The sequence below is a fragment of the Sceloporus undulatus genome, chromosome 1, assembly GCF_019175285.1.
Source record: "Sceloporus undulatus isolate JIND9_A2432 ecotype Alabama chromosome 1, SceUnd_v1.1, whole genome shotgun sequence".
NCBI classification, from domain to species: Eukaryota; Metazoa; Chordata; class Lepidosauria; order Squamata; family Phrynosomatidae; genus Sceloporus; species Sceloporus undulatus.
In genome coordinates this window covers 254101530-254118481 of record NC_056522.1, presented here as the reverse complement: position 1 = coordinate 254118481, position 16952 = coordinate 254101530, and positions in this window count along the sequence as shown.

The window sequence follows — 16952 nt, the reverse complement described above, 5'->3', positions numbered from 1 at the left end:
ATATAAGGGGGCAATCCTTACATTATTAAGGCCTAAGGGCAAAAGTGACGCCCACCTTTTTAAGTATTACTTCAGACAAAGGAAAAGTGAAGAACAGAGGGAAAGACAATTTTTGGGGAAACAGTAACAAATTGAAAATGCTAGGGAATTTGTAAATACCAATAATTAATTTACCCTGGGTACTCGAGTGAAATTTTGGTTCTCCACCTGAAACTAAAAATTTAATTAAAAAACAAAAACAAAAGGTGGATAGGGAAAAATAAGATCATGGAAGAGCAACAACAAAACCTACCCCAAGAAACAGAAGGTAACACAACAGGGGAAAAGAATGGGGGGACAGAACCCCCGAACATTAACAACTCCAATAGTATAATCCTGGAAGAAATAAAAAAACTAAGGACAGACATTAGATCTGAAATTAGGGCAGAAATCCGACAAGAAATTAAAGAATGGAAAGAGGAGATAAAAACAGAAATACAAAAAGAAATAAGGGAGTTAAAAGAGACATTAACAGACATGACACAGGAGATAAAAGAAAATCATAAAAGGATTTTAGAAACAGAAGGGAAAACATCTAGAATAGAAGAAAAGATACAACAAATAGAAGAGACACAAATGATAGAGGAAAAATTTAAAATCCTAACAGAGTTAAGAAACAAAGAAAAAACTTTGAAAATTCGGGGACTCCCGGAACAATATAATGAAAATCTAAATACTCGGTTGATCCCTGCACTAGCATATTATGTAGGCTGGATGCCAGAACAACTAGATTTAGAAGTAGATAAATTATACAGACTTTGGGGCTCTGCTGGCCCCTGGAAAATCCCCCCTGCGACAGACTTTGCTGTTTGGTTTCTTGCTCGTGGATTGCGACCAACAAAAAACTCCCCAGAGACATTATAATACAATTCGTAAGAACTAGAGTGCGGGATCTAATCTTGGAAGTTAACTACCAGAAAAAAATTCTTTATAGAAAACCATCCTCAGGAAATTAAAATATTTAAAGATCTACCTCCTCAAATTCAAAAAAAAGGAAGGATTATGTAAGACTAACGGAATTTCTTAAAGAAAACGATATTAAATTTCGATGGGGGAAGTTTGAAGGTGTAAATTTCTCTATAGACAACAAGAAATACCAAATAGACACCATAGAAAAAGCAAGAGCCTTCCTTAAAAAGTTTGAAGGATATGAGTCAATAGGGAGTACATCCTCGGAAGAGGATAATACCAATTCAGAACAAAGCACTGCCCAAAGAGCCAACCAACAGAAGAATAGAAAAGCAAAACAACAGAGAAAGAAACCAGAAACAGAATTTAGGACAAACTTTGAAAAAAAAGAGGAAAGTCTCGAGCAAGAAACCAAACAGCAAAGTCTGTCGCAGGAATTAGAAGAAGGAGAAATACTAGGAGAAGAAGAACAGGTTAACAGGAAAGAAAAAGGGAAGAGAAAATATAACACAAGAGCGGGGGGCACAGCTAAAGGATTAAAAAAATTGGTAGAAAACAAATCCCACTCAGACCAAGAGAAGGAATAGGAGGAAAGTTACCTATACTCAGAGACAGGCAGAAGGAAAAAAAGTAGGAGGAAAAATAAGAGATAGGGGAAGGGCACAGTAAGGAATAGCAATATTTATAATGGCTCTCAAGGTAGTGTCATGGAACGTTAATGGCTTAAATTTTAAAGAGAAAAGAAATAAAGTATTCCATTTTCTGAAGAAGCAAAAGGCGACTATAATTTGTTTACAAGAAACGCATTTAAGACAGAAAGACATAAGACTGATACAAAACAAAAGCCTAGGTATTTTATATTCAGCTTCTAGTATTCAATCGAAAAAGAAAGGAGTGGCAACTTATATAAAAAACAATATTAAATCTAAAGAAATCTTTAAAGATACCAATAATGGATTATATGTAGCAACAGAGGTTGAGCTACAATCCGGCAAAATATTGATAGTCAACATTTATACCCCCCAAGAAAAAAAAGCGAAATTTTACAATGAATTAAGACAAAAGATAAAAGAACTAGACTATGATAAAATAATAATTACAGGAGACTGGAATGGTGTATTAGACCCTAAGATAGATAGACTAACCCAGGTTAAAAGAGAAAACACACAGGGAACACTTCCAAAAGCAGCACTCAATTTAATAAGAGAAAATTATTTGGTAGACTTATGGAGAGAAAGTAATCCTAAACTCAAAGATTTTACATTCTATTCTGGACGATTTAATTCCTGGTCTAGAATTGATTTTTCGGCAATATCCAGATCATTAAGTAAGCAGGTAACAAAAACAGAGATCATGCCTAGGATCATATCTGATCACAACCCAATCTTATTGCAGTTGAAGGAAGGGAAAAAAGAATTCTCCTGGAGACTCCAGGATTATTTATTAATGGATGAAGGAATAATAGGAAAAATTAAACACGAAATCAGTGAATATTTCAAACAAAATGTTAATCAAGAAACTCCAATAGATATCATATGGGATGCATCAAAGGCAGTAATCAGAGGGCATTTAATCCAACAAGAGATAAGACAAAGAAAGATTAAAAACAAGGAAGAAAAAGAACTAACAGAAAAATTAAAGCACAAAGAAAGAGAACATATAATGTACCCAAGTAACAACAAACTAAGAGAGGAAGAACAACTACTCAGAGTGCAGATAGAGCAGAAAATAACAAAAGAGGTCTTGAAAAACATAAAAGACTGCAAACATTACCATTTTGAAAATGCAAACAAGGTGGGAAAATGGTTGGCTAATAAATTGAGAAAAGACAAGGCGGGGAGAACAATACTGAAATTAACAGAAAATAGTAGAGTGTATACACAGCAAAAAGAATTAATTAGGATTACAGAACAATATTATAAAAATCTGTTTAATGAAACAAAGGGGGATAAAAGTAGAGAGGAAAAAAGGGAATATATTAAAGAATGCCACCTCCCAAAAATAACTAAACAACAATTGGAAAACTTAAACGCACCCATATCCCTATCGGAGGTTGACACAGCAATTGAAAGATTAAAAATAGATAAAGCGCCAGGACCAGATGGGTTCACCACAAGATATTATAAAACATTTAAATCAGAAATATCTCCATGGCTTCATAAAACTATTCAACAAATTGACACAGGGAACATACCCGAAACATGGAAACAGTCATTAACAGTATTGATTCCCAAAGAAGGCAAAGATCCCGAAAATATAGCAAATTACCGCCCAATTACACTCTTGAACAATGATTACAAGATCTATGCCTCGATATTAGCAGAAAGAATAAAAAGATTTCTAGGAGAATGGATCTCGGAAGAACAAGCAGGCTTTCTCCCCGGGAGATATTTAAGAAACAATATACGTACGGTCTTGAATATAATCGAACATTATAATAATCACAAGCATTTAAAATTAGGACTGCTTTTTCTGGACTTAGAAAAGGCCTTTGATAACGTAAACTGGGAATTTCTAATGATATTAATGGAGGAAAGTGGAATCCAAGGTAAATTTCTACAAGGGATACAAAAAATTTACGCAAATCAAGAAACTCAAATAATTGTCAATGGGGAGAAGACAAGCAAGTGTAAAATATTTAAAGGCACCCGACAGGGATGTCCACTCTCACCACTGTTATTTCTTATGATAATGGAAATTCTATGTCGAAAGTTAAAAATGGAAAAAAAGATTAAGGCTCCAAAGACAGAGAACCATCAATATCACCTGCGAGCGTATGCAGATGATATAGTAATATTTATTGAAGATCCGATAAGGGGCATAAAAAGAACAGAAGAAATACTGGAAGAATTTGGCAATATAGCAGGAGTCAAAATAAATAAAGGCAAAAGTGGAATAATAACTAAAAACCTAAGCCCAAAAGAGTTAGAAAAGCTATAAAAGGCAACCGAATTTAAACTAATTAATCAATCTAAATACCTGGGAATAAAAATAACTAATAACAACAAAGATCTGTATAAAAACAACTATGAAGAGGCATGGAAAAAAATTAAAGAAGATTTAGGAAACTGGTCTAATAAGTACTTGTCACTCATGGGAAGGATAGCGATAATACAAATGCAGGTCCTACCCAAAATGTTATTTCTGTTTCAAACACTTCCAATATTAGACAACAAATCTCCCTTCATACAATGGAACAAAGAAATAACAAAGTTTATATGGAGAGGGAAGAAACCGAGAATGAAATTAAAGGTATTGCAAGGTAGAAAGGAAAAGGGCGGTTTAGGCCTACCCAATCTCGAATTATATCATAATGCATGTGCACTCATATGGGTTAAAGATTGGATATTGTTAGAAAATAAGAAACAACTAGAACTAGAAGCAGTGGACATGAATGCAGGCTGGCATGCTTTCCTAATGTATGAACATAGAGATAAAAAATTTAACACACACATTATTAGGAAGGCAGTATTTAAAATCTGGAAAAAAGTATTCTACACCAAATTTCCAAAATGGCTATCACCGCAGGAGGCTTTCCATAAAAGAGAATATCCTGGGAACCACAAATGGTTAAAGTATGAAGACTGTGTGACAAACATAAAAGGAAGGATAGTAATTAAAAGTAAGGATGATCTAGAACAAGAAGGGAAAAAAATCAATTGGCTGCAATATGAACAACTGAAAAAAGAAATAAAGAAAGATATAAAAGACAAAGGTATAGAAATAGAGAAAACAGAATTTGACAAAATCATAATGGGAAAAGAAAAAGGAACAATCAGAAAAATTTACAAAATGCTACTAGAATTGGACCAGGAAGAAGAAACAATTAAGGCTTCAATGATAAGCTGGATGAGGAACATAGGGAAAACAATACCTCTAGAAACATGGGAGAAATCATGGAGGGATACACAAAAATTTACAAAAGGAAACACCTTGAAAGAAAACTATTTTAAAATTATGCACAGATGGTATCTGACCCCTTCCAGACTCTCAAAAATGAAAAAGAACGTAGACGGGAATTGTTGGAAGTGTAAAACGAAGCTGGGAACTATGTATCATGTATGGTGGCAGTGTGAGGAGATTCAAAAATTTTGGAAACAAATACATAAAGAGATACAAGAAATAATGGAAATAAAAATACAGTACCACTATCCCCAGAAATATTTCTACTTAATATGATAGAAATTCCACAGAAAAAACTAGATAAAATACAGATAAGTATATTATTATACTTAATAACAGCTGCACACATGATCTTCGCAAGACACTGGAAACAAAAAATAATCCCAGACTTAATAGAGTGGAAATTAAAAGTTTTGGAGTTAAAAGAAATGGACAAATTGTCCATGTATATTGTGGGGAAAACAAAGCAAGATTTTGAAAAAAAATGGGGGAAGTTGATAAAGAAATGGTGATAAGAATAAGAGAAACAAACAGGAACTAAATGGAAATACCGTGACAGAAACCCCTACCCAGTTATGGTAGAATGAGGAAAAGGACAAGTGGTATTAGAATTTAATTTTTATTTTTTATTTTTTTAAGCATAGAAAACATTGTAGACAGATTATTATGGGAAAACATGAATAATACCTCTGTATCTTCACATCAGAAAAGACAAAAGAAGTGAGTTATTTTGGTTAAAACATGACTGTTCTTTTCTTTATTTTTTCTTTTCTCTTTTTTTTCCTCTTTTCTTTTTTTATTGTATTTAATTTAAGAAAATCAAATAAAGATTTAATTAAAAAAAAAGGCTGATGATAATAATGAATAAACAAATCTTGTACACTTTGGTTTCCTCAAATATTCTGAAGTTCTTCACCAAAGTCTTCTTAGTAAACTTATTAGTCATAGAATTATAGAGTTGGAAGAGATGACAAGGACCATCCAGTCCAACCCCCTGCCATGCAAGAACTCACAATCAAAGCATCCCTGACAGATGGCCATCCAATTCATACTGTCAGGAAGTTCCTCCTAATGTTGAGGTGGAATCTCAAGGGATGAGATGATTACTTTTTTAAGGGATTGGTGGGATTCGGTGGCTTAGTGGTTAAGATGCCCATTTTGATGATCGGAAAATCAGAAGGTTGGCAGTTCGAGGCCCAAGTGCCAGATGATGGGGTAAGCTCCTGTCACTAGTCCCAGCTTCTGCCAACCTAGCAGTTCAAAAGCATGGAAATGCAAGTAGATAGATAGGTACCACTTTGAGGGAAAGGTACCAGTGTTCAGTGCAGTCATGCTGGCCACATGACCACTGGCTTAGTAACAGAGATGAGCACTGCCCCCTATAGTCCATTACAACTAGAGATTGATGTCAGGGGACTACCTTTACATGTACATTTAAGTGGTTACATTTACATTTAAGTGGTTAAAGTACATGAAGGAGTTGGGGGGAAATGGGCTGGTCTCATAATGAGAGAAAATAAGGACCTCTAATGGTCCACATTTGTGCTATTTTACATGTTCAGATGTGATCTGGCATTAGGAATGAGCAGTAGGCTAGCCAAAATTGCAGAAAATTCTGCAGCTAAGTGCACAAACCTCTAGAATGGCCTCTGCAGAAAGTACGAGAGGGCAACAAAATGGCAAATTAAATTCAATGTAAATTTCAATGAATTAAATTCATTGCATATTGGATCCAAAAACTATCTGATCACATCTACATGTCTGTTATCTGAGATGAATACGGGAAGAGACTGGGTCATGGTGGCTATTTTTATGAAAACTACACATAAGTGTGTTGAAGCTATGAATTCCATGCATTCCATATGAGGGACTATAAGGAAAGGAAAGAAGAAAACTCAGTTTTAATCCCCTTATACAAACCTATACTGTGGATGTGTTTGAAATTTTGCAGATCAATCTGACTTTCCTATGTCAGAAAGGATACTATTGATGGGCCAGAACCCTGTCCAACAATCTCTAGGATTTGAGTGTATACACCTGGCAACAGGGCAACAAGATAGGAGGATGGGGTTTTTGCTGGTGTGGCATCCATCCTGTTGCCCAACTGTCATCCTGCCTGAACTGCTGGAAGGTTGTCTTAGAAGTGGTATTAATTTTCATCATCAAATGCTAGCCAGCTTTTCTGTAACTTCATATAAACTAAGTTGATAGCATCTGAAGAAGCTGTGACTCCTATTAACACAGAGCTATTTTACATTGAGATTTATCACACGGGGCTTTTTGCAGCTCAGTTCCGGGGTGACTCCTTGTTCAGCTATGTGAATTCACGTTGTAACGTGAATGTTTTATCACACCTGGTTGCCCTTCCGAGTCGAATCCAAGGCAAGTCACGTGATGTGGATTCACGCAAAGCAGAGTGATTGCAAATTGTATTACCACACCGGTGCATACCATTCGGATTCAACTATTCGAATTGTGACCCTTGTGCATGCTCAATGGAGCTCTGGACACTGTCCTCCTTCCCTGCCCCTCCTTAGCTGTCATCCTTCATCAGGCTGAAAGAGCAGTCAGGGGATGATGAGATAGGTCACAGGGGGTCACTGGAGCCAGGATCAAGCTGAAGGAGCAGGCAGGGGATGATGGGATAGGTCACAGGGTGGCAGAGAGGATGAGATGGCATGAAAGTGGTGGGGGAGGATGAAAGAGCAGGACACAGGGGGCCAAGGGGGATGACATCGGAGTGATCTTCCATACCAGACCAATTCGAAGTGAAATCAAAGTGAGCTTGAAAGCAAATGAATTCACTTTTTTCCAATTTCAACAAAATGAGGGGTCACTTTAGAATCACCGCAGAAGCCCCACGGAAGGAGCACCCATAGAAAGGAATCTCATCGATAAAACATTCACGTTATAACGTGAATCCGCATCGTTGGACCCGCAGTCACCCCGGATCTGAGCTGCAAAAAGCTCCAAAAAGCTCAGTGTGGTAAACACCATCGAGACCCAGATCAGTCAGTGGCATCAAAGGTGGAGGATTATCATTGAAGAATGAATCAGAGAGAGTAATGGAAGGAATACAAGATCAGCCAAAATAGACTCCAGCAATACTCAGGTCTATAAAGAAGTGAAAAGACTGGCATGTTAAACATGTGAAAGGTGTCCTTTAGGCTTGAGTGAAAAACATTGGGGAAGGGACATATTTACAGACCATGATGACAGGAAAGCCTTGCTAGTAGACCCCCTATTCAGAGTAAGGAGTATGACTAAGAATAAAAGACTGCACTGGATGTATGTGCAAAAGGAAAATTGTCCTCAGTCATTACTTCCTGCATCATTGCCCTGTGAGGTTATTTGAACAAGAAGCAGAATCTTGTCTTTTATTAAAAATCAACTTTGTGCAAAATAATTCATTCCCAAAAGGAGCGCACACATGATCATGTGTGAATATGTAGACATGCCAGAACCATACAGCAGACAGAGAGTGTTAACTGGACTATTGTGGTTTCTAAAGTTAAGAGGTATTTTCACCTAATCAAATGATGCCAGCTCAAAGCTTCAAAAGCATATGAAGAGAACTGTGATGGTGACTTTGTAGCCAAGAACTCTAAGGGAAATTTTAAATAGCTCTATGATGGCTGGACTACATCAGCCTTGAGACCTTGTCTCTATGTTTACGGAGGTAGGAGGCACAGAACTGCAGAGGCAAACTCATCAAGAATTATACTTTTATTAAGAGATATACCACACACACGAAACACAAACACATGCACACAAGCATACAAGAAACTGAGAATCAAAGGGGTTAGTGTAGAAATAGATTTAGAGGCTTATACATTACCTGTAGCGATGTTGCTCCTGTAGATGTGGCTTCCTGGATGGATAGTGGAACTCAGTCACTCCAGGGCCACATGGAGAGGCTGGTAATGAGAGGTCTAGTGGAGGCATGACTGACATAGTAGCTGCCTCCAATCCAACTAGTCCACTGAAGAATAGAATTTGGGGGATTTTATAGGGGAATTTCAGCTTGGAGCAAGGTCCAGGTGTCCCATGACCAATAGTCTGAATTGTATGAAGTAACCCTTAGGGGTGGGGACTTCTGAGGTGAGAACTAGGATGCAAATAGGCAGATTCCTGTTTTGGATAGCCCGTAGGACCTACTAGACAAGAACAAATATTGTCCTGGTATGGTGTATTGTTTCTTGATAGGCTTTTCTTTACCTTTCTTGACAGGTGCAATTGAGTCACATCCCTCTGGTGACTCCTAAGCTAGCTGACATGAACTTCATGCTTGAAGTTTATGGTGTCCACATGTAGAGTCATGGAAGAGTGAATCTCATCCTGTTTCTTGAAATTAAATGGAAATAGCCATACACCATAACTGCTTCTTAGATGTATAGAATTCTGTAATAAAGGGCATCTACTGGGTTGCATCCAGAATCATAAGTTATATATATACAGTAGATCCACTGAAATCAAATTCAGTAAAATACCATTGGTTTCAATAGGTTTATTGTAAGTATGATTCGGTCTGGATTCAATCCATTATGTTTTAGGGAAGGGCATTCCAAATATTGTTAAACTATTGTTTGCATTGTGCTTCAGTGTCCAGCCTGGTTAGGATTTGATTAGATTTGGAGTTCAACATCAGAATTTGCTTGTGTTTCCTAGCCCTGTTCTGAGACAGAGCTTTTAATATACTGTCAAAGATGCATTCCTGTATAGAAGAGCATACTGGATAAAAATACTTGGAACACTAATGTGGAAATGTCTTTGCTGTTAACAGCTATCAAGTCGACTTCAACTTAGGGCAACCCTATGAATGAGAGACTTTCAAGTCACCCCATCATCAACAGCCCTGCTTAGATCTTGAAGACTCAGGGCTGTGACTTCCTTGACTGAGTCTATCCATCTGGAATGAGGTCTTCCACTTTTTCTACTGCCTTCTATCTTATCAAGTGTTATTGTCTTTTCTAGTGAGCCATCTCTTCTCATGGTATGGCCAAAGTATGACAGTTTAGTCTTGGCTTCTAGGGAGAGTTCAGACTTGATTTGATCTAGGGCCCTTTTATTGGTCTTTTTAGTAGTCCATGGTATCCATAGAACCCTTCTCTAGCAACAATTTTTCAAATAAGTTTATTTTCTTCCCATCAGCTTTCTTCACGGTCCATTTTTTCACAACCATTCATAGAAATCAGAAATAGGATGGCATGGAGAATCATAATTTTAGAATTCAATTTTATATCTTTACGTTTCAGGGTCTTGCGTAGTTCCTCTATAAGTGCCCTTCTAAGTCCTAGCCTTCTTCTGGTTTCCTTATTATAATCATATAATCAATCAATTATGGGTACTGTTTTTTTCTTAGATCTATAACATGTTTTTTTCCTTTCTTTCTTTCTTTTCATTCCTACCAGCTAATAGTAATGCTCTCCAGTGAAAGAAAATGAGAGGTCAAACCTGAGATACTATGTAGGCACTGATATTTTACTTCTATTTATATCTGGACATTATGTCCAAGAGCAAGTTTCTTGTTCACGACAATCCTCAATAACTGCTAACTTCTGAGTTGTTTTCTGCAAGTGTTACCAGACAGTACTTCCCAAGAGAAAAACTGCTTTTAGTGAGCTAGCATTCCGCTCCAATCCTGTGGTAATATATCATACAAAAAAAGTAAACTGATGACACAGCTATCTTACATAGGGCTTCCTATATTTTCCAGGGCTTTTTATTCAGGTACATAAAGTGACATTATGTATGCAAAGAAAAAGAGTGTAGTTGTATCAAGCCAAAAAAGTTTCCTGTTTCAACATCCTATTTTCACATTAATCAACCAGACTTGCATCTGAAAATATTATACAAATACATCACCACAAAGGCCTATATGCAAATGGGTAACTTCTAACCATGTATTTTTAGTTTAGTGTGTGAACAGAAAGTGAAACTGATCTATTCTCCATTACTTGGATTCAATGCAGGGCCTTTCCAATCTGTATGTTTACTTTCCTAATAAATATTACCCAGACATTGTGGAACTAAACATTTTGGAAGATACTGTATATGGGTCTTAGCTGCACTTTGACATCTCCAAGACAAAATGTTAGATAGTATTAACTAGGAAAATGTTGATTAAAAAAAATTGGTACAGTACTACATTTTTCAAATTAAAGACAATGAAACAGTAATTGCATATTCTCAAATAATTGTCACAGCCTAAATACAAGAAGGCTAAAGAGAAAGGGCAATGTAAAATTAAGAAATTATTGCTAATTATTATTTATGCACATTTAAATCGAGATATTTGTACAGGGCACATGTCAGGAAAATATAAATGTGTGCCTTTGACTATAATCATAATCACTCAGGTGTGCAAAGCTGAAAACAAAAAGGTAGTTAGAGAGGCATGCTTGTTTAAGGACATAATTCTGCAACCCATGTGACTTGAACTAATGAAAAGAACATCAGTTTAGACATGGTATTAGTCATAATGAGGAAAGCAGTTCATATAAGAGAACTGGATTAACCACTTTCTGAAAAGAGTATTTAATAGTCAGATTTAATGGACCCATATAATATGGGAGAAGGGAAAACAAAGCTACCCTGGTTCACCTGCATATCAGATTTTGCTTTTGCTTGATAATGGCCTGCTTATATGAATTTACTGCACTGAAAATAATTGCATATGAGCTGATGGGAGGAGGTATGAAAGTACCCTCTCTCATCATGGCAGTGCTCTGTCTATGGCAGTCCACTTTCACAAGGAAGTCAATAACTTTCAGCTGTTCTGATTTGGCAAGGATAGTCCCATTTAATGCTCCTGTCATTCCACTTTTAAAATGTCCCAGTTTCTCTTTCCTCCTCCTACTTCCCTCTTTGTCCTCAAATGATTTCAGTTGCTGCAAATTTGAATTTAAAGCGCAAAAGTAGTTCAAACTCAATTAACTCAGAAGGGGGAGAGGAAAGGAGGGAGCAGAATCTTTCCTGACCTTCCTAGTAGGCTCAGGGGGAAAAGCAAACTGCTGCAGTTTCTTCTGTCTTGTCTGTTCTTAGTAACTTTTGCCAGCTTGGCTATGCTCTGATGTTACTTTCCCACATGTCCCTGTTTTCATCCATGAAATGCTGGTGGGTATGGAAGTCATCACTTGCCTTTGCATTCATGGTGATTGCTTGTATGATTAACACAATCAGGTCTGGCAAGCTGAAGGCTTAACCTTTCATTAAAGTCAACATACACTCCTAGCCTGTATGTTAACCAAGAAGAAAATAACAGATAGAATTAGAATAGCATGACTCCCACCCCCACCCCCACCCCGACTCTGGATGCTTTTAAATAATAATTTGAAAGAGAAATATGGGATGTCATAATTTGCTGTATATATTTTTGAAACAGAACAAGCTGTCAAAGTCTGAGCACAAAGCCTAGTCCAAGATTAGCTAACCTTGGCTAACAATTAAGAACAATTTCAAGATAACTATGTTGAACTAAGCACTTGAAAGGAGCTAAAGAAATTTATTTGGAAGTGTTCAAGTACAGTCAGATATCCTTATCCACGAATTTTTTGTCCACACATTCGATCATCCACAGTTTGAAAATATTTATATATATATATGCAAACCTTGATTTTACCATTTTACATAAGAGACACAGTTATACTTCCATTGTATTTAATGAGACTTGAACATCCACAGATTTTGGTATCCTTGGAGGATCCTAGAACCAAGCCGCAGTGGATACCAAGGGTCCACTGTAATAGTCGCTTGGGGATACTTCACATAAGAAGGTATCCTTGCCACAAGGCAGAGCAGGATCCCTCATGGATATAGAATCTGGCACTTGCTCTCATATTTGTTCTCATGCTTGAAAGCTGAATCATTGTGCCCCTCATACAACATGATCCAAGACATTTATCCAAGATGAAGGACATTTCACATACCAAAGCTGTGTACTGGCAATGGAATAATTTTGTCTACCCTGTCTTACAACAGAAGACCACTTTTAGAGGGCAGGATATGTTGTGTGGCACACACAGTTCTGTCCCATCTCACAGGCCAAACATTTGAGAAGGAACAGCTAAAAGATAACTACAGTACTGTTGTTTTCAGCATCTGCCACTGAAGCCATTGCCTCACTTTGCCTATGCCTGGTTCTGTGTAGTCTCTACAACAAATGCTATATACCATTTCCCTAAAACAATCGAACCTGTCCATAGGTAAACATTTTAAATAAGAGAAGGAAGTTCTCTGATCATTTTTTCAGTTCTCTTGCTGGGCCTGACTACACATCATATCTTAAACAGGTATGCTTTCTACACCTACTTATTGTTGGCTGCATGTCTGTTCACACACCCATGTGTGTATATGAACACAAGAACCTGCATATGTGGACTGAATTTTTACCAGATTTCACAGAGCAGATCTTCCAAATCACATGTCCAAAAAGGCAGAAAATATTGTTCTGCCTTGAGAACAGGCTCATTGTGGAATGTTGAACTTTCATAAGTCAGTATCTGGAGTCTAACAGGTCAGGTCCCACGCACAGTGTGGTGCAGTGGTTTGAATGTTTGGAGTAGACAATGGGAGACCAGGGTTTAAAGCCCTGATGAAACATGTAAACCTACTGGGTGACCTTGGGCAAGTCACACTCTTTCAGCCTCAGAGAATGGCAATGGCAATGGCAAACCCCCAGTGCCCCAAAAAACTGTGATAGGTTCACCTTGGGATCACCATAAGTCTGAAATGACTTGAAGGCAACAACACACACAACATGCTGCTTTGCTGTTGTTGTGTGCCTTCAAGGTGACCTTATGGCAACCTATCATGGAGTTTTCTTGACAAGCTTCTTCAGAGTCTTAGAGAGTGTGACTTGCTTCCAGTGGGTTTCCGTAATACTCATTAGCAGGTTCTCCTCCCGTTTCTACCACTCAGCTCCAAAGGAACTGACTCATTCATTATGACCTCTTTTTTTTTCTTCACCCACTTGATGAATATATTTAAAATGTAGTAATTTAAAGAAATCAGAAGAAGATTAAGAACGTGGAGGGTAGCTATGAAAGTAAGAGAAAAGATCCTAAAACTAAAAGATATACAACTGAGCACAAAAGTTAAAATCAAACAAGCCATTTTATTCCCTATTACCTTGTATGGATGTGAGAGCTGGACAGTTAAGACAAATGATAGGAAGAAAATCTATTCATTTGAGATGTGGTGCTGAAGAAGAGTGCTGAGGATCCCATGAACAGCCAAAAGGACAAACAAATTGGTCCTAGAGCAGATCAAGCCAGAAATATCCCTAGAAGCCAAAATGACAAAATCTAGGCTCTTGAATTTTGGACATATCATGAGAAGGGAGGACTCATTAGAAAAACAATAATTCTGGGAAAGGTCAGGGGAGTAGAAAGAGAGGAAGGCCACATGCCAGATGGATGGACACTATTAAAGAGATCAAGAATATGACTTTGCAGGAACTAAGCAGAAAAATAGAGGTCAAGAGGGCTTGAAGGTGTCCCATCCACAGGGTCGCTATGGGTCGAGATTGACTCAAGGGCAATGTGAAGACACACCCAACTAAAGGTGGTGGCAGGTTTGGGTGTGCAACGCCGGTACCCTGGTGAGATCAAACTCTTTACCCAAAAAAGGCTCTGAAGCTGAATGTAAAGTTCAAAAGGGGGGAAATTTAATTTAAAGGACAAAAATAAAGAGTTTTCTCCTCCCCAGCTCTAAACAAAAGATACTTTACAGTTTCAGCAATCTTCCAGATGTCATCTTTCTGGGTCTGATGTTGGTTTGCTCTCCTCACTCAATGGAGCTGATGCAGGGTCTTTCAGATCCTCAATTCCTTTACTCACTTGCTGATGGTAACTAATTTGGCTAAATTGGTAACTAAATTGGCTAAAGTACTTGGTAACTAAATTGGCTAACTTGGTAACTAAAATGGCTAAAGTGTAAGAAATGCCCTTTCCGGCTGTCTGGGCCTGTTTGCCACCAAAAGACAGCTCTTTGCCTGCTCACAGCAAAGACTGCTCCCAACTAAAAGCTTCCAGCTACAGCAGAGCATACTGGGAAAGGGCAAACCAAACCTGGAAATAATGCAGGGGAAACCTACAGCTCCTCCCACAAACTAATACAGTGGTGCCTCGGGATACGAAATACCCAGGTTACGAAATTTCCGGGATACGAAAAAATCCCATTGGAAATCATTGTTCCGGGTTACGAATGTTTTTTCGGGTTACGAAAAATTTTTTTGGTGCTTTTCAGCGCTTTTTCGCACGAAACGCAGCTTTTCCCCATTAGCGCCTATGGCAATTCGGCTTACGAAGGCTTTTCGGGTTACGAAAGCGGCCGCGGAACGAATTAATTTCGTAACCCGAGGGAGCAGTGTACAAAGAACTTTTCTACACTAAAATAATCTATGACCTGAACCAACACAAAAGAAAATGCAGGGGGAAATTCAATCAGTCCTGGCAGGACATCACAGGCAATTAACAACAACAACAACAAAAACTGAAGCAAGTGTCAGCCTCAGGGGTTGTGGCAATGGCAAACCCCCTCTGAACCAATCTTGTCAAGAAAACCCTATGACAGGTTCGCCTTAGGGTCTCCATAAGTCGGAAACGACTTGAAGGCACACAACAACAACAGCAACAAGCCCTTCCCTGCCTTTCACACCACCTCACTCAGGTTTTGCTGGGGAGAGCGTGAGGGGACACTGCTGGGCAGCAAGGGAGGGAAGGAGAACCCTTTAGGCCCTGGAGAATTTCTCGAGCTGAACTCAGCCGACAGTGCCTCGCCTCTGGTGGTGCTGGAACTCAAATGGAAGCAGTTTTTCAAAGCCAACATTAGGTCCAAAACACACTGTAGCAATAACCCACTTTGAGACCACCTTAACTGCCCTGGCTCAGTGCCAGGTAATCCTGGGAATTGCAGTTTATTGTGGCACAGGAGCTCTCTGACAGAGAAGGCTGAATCTCTCACAAAACTACAGTATAAAGAGAGATCTTGAAGCACCTTTGAGACTCACTGAAAGAAAGAAGTTGATAGCACGAGATTTCCTAGACTAAAGTCTATTTCCTCCAAATGCATCTGAGGAAGTAGCATATATACTTGACTATAAGTCCACCTCATGTATAAGTTGGGGTCAAGAATTAGGGACTTTGATATGACCCGTGGATAAGTCCAGGGTAAAAGTTTGGGGCATGTAATGAAGGATGTAGAGAACAAAGCAAAGGAAAACAATTACAAAATTCCAGCAGAAAGCATAACTGTTTGTACTCATACTAAATGCTAGATGGATGAGAGAATACAGGAGGGTCAGTGCTGCCACGACATATTACCCTCTTGCCTTTCATCAGAGGATAGTTTAAAAAAAAAAGAGTTAAAATACAGTACATAACATGGATAAGTTGACTCAGGTTTTTTGGGTCAATTTTTTGACCTACATTTCTAGACTTATACATGAGTACATATAGTAGACTTAAGTCTAGGAAAGCTCTTATGCTGACAACTTCTTTCTTTTAGTGAGTCTCAAAAGGTGCTACATGATCTTCGTACATCTGGAACAAACCTGTTGGAGGTCCCTAGGTCACATTTTGTGAGGACCTCACAGAGGGCTTTTGCCATCGCTGCCCCTTCCCTTTGGAATAAGCTCCCTGTAGAGCTCCGCTCTGCCGCTTCATTGGTTTCTTTTAAGAAAAATCTAAAAACCCATCTATTTCGGTTGGCCTTCCCACCTTAGTTTAATTGTTTCTTCTGCCCCTGTACCCTTCCTTTTTGACTCTGGACTATTGTAAATTGATTTCCCCCTTTTTTTGCCCTTGATACATGTAATTTATCGATTCCTGTTCTTATCTCTTGTAACTATGTTTTTAACTCCTTATTGTCTTGTTTTATTCAGCATTGTATGTTTTTAACTTTTGTAAGCCGCCTTGATCATTTTTTGTGGAAAGGTGGGGTAGAAATAAAAATTATTATTATTATTATTATTATTATTATTATCTCTCTACATATTGATTCTACAGACTAACACGGCTATATCTTTGAATTCTACCACAAAACTACAATTTCCAGAATTCCCTAGCATTATTGAGCCAGGGCAGCCAAAATGGTCTCAA